Source organism: Nicotiana sylvestris, chromosome 4, assembly GCF_000393655.2.
Source record: "Nicotiana sylvestris chromosome 4, ASM39365v2, whole genome shotgun sequence".
NCBI classification, from domain to species: domain Eukaryota; kingdom Viridiplantae; phylum Streptophyta; class Magnoliopsida; order Solanales; family Solanaceae; genus Nicotiana; species Nicotiana sylvestris.
The window spans coordinates 173,351,887-173,358,826 of NC_091060.1; positions in this window are offsets into that span (position 1 = coordinate 173,351,887).

Consider the following 6,940-nt stretch of genomic DNA (forward strand, 5'->3'; position numbering starts at 1 on the left):
AATGAAAATTCGACCAGTGAAAAGGCAGTAGTACAGTTGGGAAAGGCAGATGACAAGCCATTTGTGGTAATGGGGAAAGGTTCGTCTGTTGCTGCGAAGAAGCCAGAGACAGCCAAGGCAGTGCTGCAGGGAGTATCAAGCACACCAGTGTTGGTAGTAAAGGGGGTCTACGTGGAACCAGTTATTATCAGGCCAGTCATGCAGTTGCCGATAACAAGTGAGAAAGCTGTCCCGTGGAGCTACAGTCAAGTGACAGTGATGCATAAGGGAAAGGGGGTTGTGGAAGAAGTATGCGAGGCTCAGGGGTTAACTCGTTCGGGAAGGTGTTTTGTTCCCGCAGAATTGAGAAGGGCCAATCCTGTAACAATCAAGAAGCTAGTGACGGAGGAAGAAGCAGAGGAGTTCTTAAAAAAGATGAAGGCACAAGACTACTCAATTATAGAGCAGTTGAGAAAGACCCCAACCCAGATTTCGTTGCTATCCTTGTTGATCCATTCAAAGGATCATTATCGGGCCTTAATGAAGATTCTGAACGAAGCCCATGTCCCGGACAAGCTCTCAGTGAACCATTTGGAGAAAATAGTGCACAAGATCTTCGAAGTAAACCGAGTGACATTCTCTGACGATGAGTTATCGGTAGAGGGTACAGAACATAACAGGGCACTCTACTTGACGGTAAAATGCGAAGACTCGATGGTCACTCGAGTGCTAATTGATAATGTATCAAGTGCAAATATCTGTCCTTTGGCCACTCTGAACAAACTAAAGGTTGTTGATGATAGGATCCACAAGAACAGCGTCTGCGTCCGAGGTTTTGATGGGGGCGGTACTGCCACAGTGGGTGATATCGTACTGGAATTAACCATTGGTCCAGTCGAGTTCACCATGGAATTTCATGTGATAAATGTGACAGTGTCGTACAATCTTTTGTTGGGACGACCCTGGATCCACGCAGCTAAAGCAGTTCCTTCTACACTGCATCAAATGGTCAAATTTGAATGGGATAGACAAGAGATTGTGGTACACGGGTATGACGGCACACATGCCGTCAGTGATGCTATTGTACCCTTCATAGAAACCGACGATGACAAAGGCCCATGGGTTTATCAGGTTTTTGACACAATCTCAGTAGACAAAATTTCTAAGGGTGGGGGCCTTCCACTTCCCAGAATCACAGCTGCAACCTTCATGATAGCCTCAGAGATGTTGAACAACGGGTTTGTACCAGGGAAAGGTCTGGGGATTGATCTGCATGGAATGATCCAGCCAGTTTCCTTGCCTAAGAACTTGGATACTTTTGGGTTGGGATTCAAGCCTACCGCAGCGGATGTAAAGCGGGCTCGCAAGTTGAAGAAAAGGGTCTGGGTCCTTCCTAAGCCAATCCCACGCCTGTCCAGATCATTTGTCAAAGCAGGGTGCAGAAAGTTGCCAGTCCCGGAAGTTCTTGGACCCTTGATCGGGCCAGATGAGTTGAATGAGGGCTTTGAAAGAATGTTCGCTGATGTCAACACAATAGAAGCTGGAGAGGGTTCCAGTAAGGAAGACATACAATTTGTGGGGCCTAGGGCCAATGTCAACAATTGGACAGCTACTCCTCTTCCTACTTGGAGGGAGTCCTGGTAGTTGGCTCTGATTTTCCTTTTTGTTTTCTGGATTATTCCAGGGTTGTAATCCAGATTCCTTTTTATTTCTATTATTGCTCAACAAAGTGTGAAACCTTGTTATCCCATAATTCAATAAAACGAAAAAGTTTCTTCTTTATTCCTTATTTTATATGTTATTTTTAATTTTGTTTCCTTCGTTTCTTTTTCTGAACAGTTCTTTTCATACTGTATCTAACGACATGGCATGCACAACAGATCTTCAACCTAGTCTAAAAGATCAATCTGATTCCGAACTAACTATACAAGAGGTCGATTATGATAATGAATCGGAATACGATGAGGATGAAGCCTTCGAGGAGATAAACAGGGAGTTAAGCCAGTTTGAAGAAAAATCCAAGCCCAACTTAAATGACACAGAAGCCATCAATTTAGGGGATGCCGGCGATATCAGAGAAACTAAAATAAGCATCCACATTGCACCAAATATCAGGGAGGAATTGATCAAAACACTTATTGAGTTCAAAGATGTTTTTGCATGGTCATATGATGATATGTTGGGGTTAAGCACAGATTTAGTGGTTCATAAATTGCCTACTGACCCGCCATGCCCTCCCGTCAAGCAAAAATTGAGGAAGTTCAAAACGGATATGAGTGTGAAGATTAAAGAGGAAGTAACCAAGCAGCTGCAAGCAAAGGTTATTCGTGTCACTCGATATCCTGATTGGTTGGCTAATGTGGTGCTGGTGCCAAAGAAAGATGGGAAGATCAGGGTGTGTGTCGATTACCGTAATCTGAACAGGGCAAGCCCAAAGGACAACTTTCCTTTACCCAACATCCATATCTTGATCGACAATTGCGCCGGATGTGAGATTGGATCTTTTGTAGATTGCTATGTTGGGTATCATCAGATTCTGATGGATGAAGAAGATGAGGAAAAGACGACATTTATCATGCCATGAGGGACTTATTGCTACCAGGTAATGCCATTTGGTTTGAAGAATGTTGGGGCAACGTACATGAGAGCAATGACTGTAAGCACGTGATTTTTGCTTTACCGGCAATTGCTCCAAAAAGAAAATAAAAAATAGCGACAAATGACTGCGCTATACAATGTTTCAAGTTTTCCGTTACATGTGTTGTTAATCATTTGCGGGTCTGTCCATTTTGCATTTAGTCTTACCGATCAAAATACAAAGCGTGTATGTCAGGGTAATTAAATTCGGTCGTTAAAAGAAAATCCACAAAAAATATGAAATGCATCTAGGTGGTGATTTAAACCTACTTGAATATTTCAATATGCGAGTGATAACTGTGTTAAAGGTTTAAATTAATAATTGTTTTAATTTCTATTTATTTAATTTTAAAATTAGGAAAAAGGAACAAAAAGAAAATAGTGCAAGATTAACCGGACTTGGGCCTATTTGTTTTGAATATTCTAAGCCCAAAAGCAGCCCAAATCAGCAGCCCAAGCGACCCATTCCCCAGGCCATCAAAACGACGTAGTTCAACACCAAAACTACGTCGTTTCAGGGATGATTAATCTGAGCCGTTCATTTCCAGTGATCCGATGGCCCTTATTAGCCCTCATGACCCGACCCATTCCCGTTTTTGACCGACCCCTCGATTAACCAAACGGCACCGTATGGTCTAGCCTCCCCAATCCTGGCCATCAATTTTAATCAATCCAACGGCCAGGATTGAATCAGCCTCCCCGTATATAAGCCTCCTATCATACCCCACGCCCCCTATTCTAACCCCCCCACTCATCGTCTTCATCCAAACACTGAAGCCCCCCCCCAAACCCTAGCAGCCGCCCTAGCTTCCCTTTCACCAGAACCCGGCGGCACGAACGCCGGTGACCGCCTCCTGAACACCCTAAGACCCCCTCCCTCTCCTGAACATGGATCTACTATCCATTTGCCTCGAATCACTTTCGTTCGTCTCGAATCTTCATTTGAAGATTTGAGTCGAACCCGTACCTATGCCAAGTTACCCCATCTTCATACCAGACACCCCCCTGACCTTCCTCGTGACCAAACCAAGCTTGGTTTGGTCCGAATCTACCCACAACTCCTAAAAATCCAGATCTGAAAATCCAGAACTTGAAACACATGCACCTGGGGAACCCGGCCAGTCTTGACAAGGGTTTGAGGTCTAATAGACCTTAATCAAGGTGTTCTCATGTGAGAACACCCTGGTTAAAGTTTGTTCGGCCTCAAAAGTTCGAAGTTGAATCAGATTTGGGTCTGTTTGATTTAAACATTTTCGGTAAGTTTTCCTTTCTTTTGTGATAGTTTTGATTAAGTGGTCAGCATGTGTCATTATGTTTGTTATTTTTTGTTATTTTTTCATTCGGATTTCTTTCATCTCTGTAAAGACCTTTTTATTTGGTCGATTGTGTTCTGTGTATGATTCTGAATGTACTCTGTGATAAACATGATCGTCGATTAGTTTAATCGTCAGATAAGTTAACTCATATAGGCCCCAGTAATTGAACAAAAATTGTCTGATGCCCTTTAGGTCCCTAAATGTATTGTTTATGTGAGCGATTGATTATTACCTGCTATAATTAGTATAGTCGACTCGATAAATGTCGTCGATTAGTTTTCTATAACTAATGAAACGAACGAACTAATAATGTCGCATGACTAATGAGCCTGTATTGTGGTTTGAATTGGGCATTGCCTATGAATATTAGTTTGTAACTACCTTGTAAGCAATTAAAAAAGCCAGGCTGGGGCAATTTCTGAAATCGAATGGTTAAAGCCCAAAGTGCCCTGATACTGCAATGGGCAGGGCAGTGATAATCAAGGGCTAGCAAGGGTAGTCTGGGGTTTGAAAAGAACAAAAATGATTAGTTTAAATGAGCTGACAAGTAGGGTACTAATTTGGGATTAAATTAATGCCAATGGGGAACAAGACATAAGAGCATGGGAATTTAAAATGACTACTAAAATGAACCCATAACTCTTGATTAAAGAAAGCCAGGCGTGGGGAACAAAAAGGGCTGGCATCAAAAAATGCTTAGGATGGGCTTAATAGGGAGGGGCAGACTGCAAAGTTGAGGAGGCAGGCAGCTTAGCTGCACTAGGTCGATTAGCTTATAAAGAAGCTGTTTTAGAACATAGAGGAGGGCTGGAGTTTTGAGTCTTAGGCTGGACTTTTAGTCTTCAGAAAAAGAGAGAAAAGGCTGGACTTTTGAGTCTTCAGAAAGAAAAAAAACTTTAGTCTGAAGAGAGGTCTAGTGAGTCCCAAATCACAATAGCGTAGACACAAGGTAGTTTCCAATAGACATTGTAACCAAACACTGCCTGAAAGTTGTACAAGAGTGCATAATGGTCAAAGCTGTTTTGGCCAAGTTCTGTTGCTTGCATTGGCTGAGTTGGTTGTTGGTTGTTGAACTGTTAGTTTTACTGCATTTGAACCCTCAGTTACTGCTGTTATTTCCTTACTCTTTCCTGGGATTGCTGGCTTGGTTTCGACTATCTGCTAGTCCTTGTATTCTGGGAGATATTGTTGGTTATCTGTGGCTGTGGAAAACACTTGGTTTAGTTGGTTGTTGCTGTGTTGTTGCTGTATATCTGTTGTTGCTGTGTTTACTGCATGCTGCCTAGCTGACCATTCCTTCCTTCTTTGTCCTCCATACCAGGTACACAATTAATACCACAAATGTAACTGAAAGTTTGAGCATGAATGCAAAAGAGAGGACCTGCAGATTGTTTTTTTATATATGTACATGAACTGTTACTCTAAATGTCATGAAATAGTTACATTTTTGTTTGGACAATAGAAGCAGCCTACATACTAAGTATATCAATGTAGGTTAACGAATGCTAGCCTTGTATGTATACTGCTAGGTGAAAATATGCCCAGTGTAATAAGTTGTATTTCAGACTTAGTCTGATGGTGGTAGTATATTCTCTAATGTAGGCCAAATAGGAAAGCTATCCGTTTTAGTTAAAGTTCTTTCTCCTTTTGCCATATTGTCACATAAATTGATAAACTCATTTCACAAAACAAAGAATCAGTTCAGGGCCTCAACCTCATGAAGGTCGAGCCCAAATCGAAGCAAACCAAGTAGGCCCGCGTAGAACAGGCAGAGGCCCAGGTCTGGCCTATCACGCATGGGCTGGATTTGGGCCTATAATTGTTTGTTCGGCTGACTGTACATACAACCTCATTTCTGAAATTTTTTTAGCTTTTCTGAATGTCATTACAAACAACTTGCAACCATTTAATTAATTAGGACTATCTACTGTTTTCAATTGATAAAGACAAACACGACGAGAAACGTAGTTGTTATAGGATATCCTTTTAAAAAAAAATAAAAAAAAGAACGAGATGAGCCTCGATGAAAATAAACAAAACGCACAGACGCGGGGCCCTTGTTTAAATGTGTATTATCAAAGCATCTAGGTTCCAGGACGGGTTGTTTAGCAAATCTCACAACTCTCCTAAAAATAACAATACGTTAGACTCTTTAGGACGCGCCTTAATAAATCTTACCTTCTTAAACTCGGGTGCGCATTTATGTGACCCAAATCCAATTCTCAACGGAGTCGAAATGTGTTTCTAATCACGGGTACATTGATTGTGACGTGGTTCGAGATGCGTGTCCATGACGTTGCAATTTCATTTTTAAAAAAAATTGAGATGAGCCTCGCCAAATAAAAAATGTACACAGCTACGGGGCCCTCCAACTGTATATATACTAAAACACTTAGAATTCGGGACAGGTCGTTTAGCGAATTTTTCGGCCTTACCCAAAACAACAAATACGCTAGTTGCTTTAGGCACGTCTTAATAATTTACTCTCCTTAATTCGGGTGCACATTTATGTGACCCAAATCCAAATCTCAACCGAGTCAAAATATGTCAACAATCACGGGTGCATTGATGCAACGTGATTCGAGATATGTTTTCACAACGTTGCAATTCTTGATAAAAACAGTAAATGATAAAAGCGGTTAAAAGTTAAATTTTGCACGCAAGTTCACACTTGTATAAAATCAGATAATCAAGCCGAATATAACAGTTGAGCGACCGTGCTAGAACCACGGAACTCGGGAATGCCTAACACCTTCTCCCGGGTTAACAGAATTCCTTATCCGGATTTCTGGTATGCAGACTGTAATATAGAGTCATTATTTTCCTCGATTCGGGATTAAAATTGGTGACTTGGGACACCCTAAACCTCCCAAGTGGCGACTCTGAAATAAACAAATAAATCCCCTTTCGATTGTCCTTTAATTGGAAAAAACTCCCTTGTCCCCTCGCGGGTACGGAAAAAGGAGGTGTGACAGCTCTGGCGACTCTGCTGGGGATTCTAACCCAGA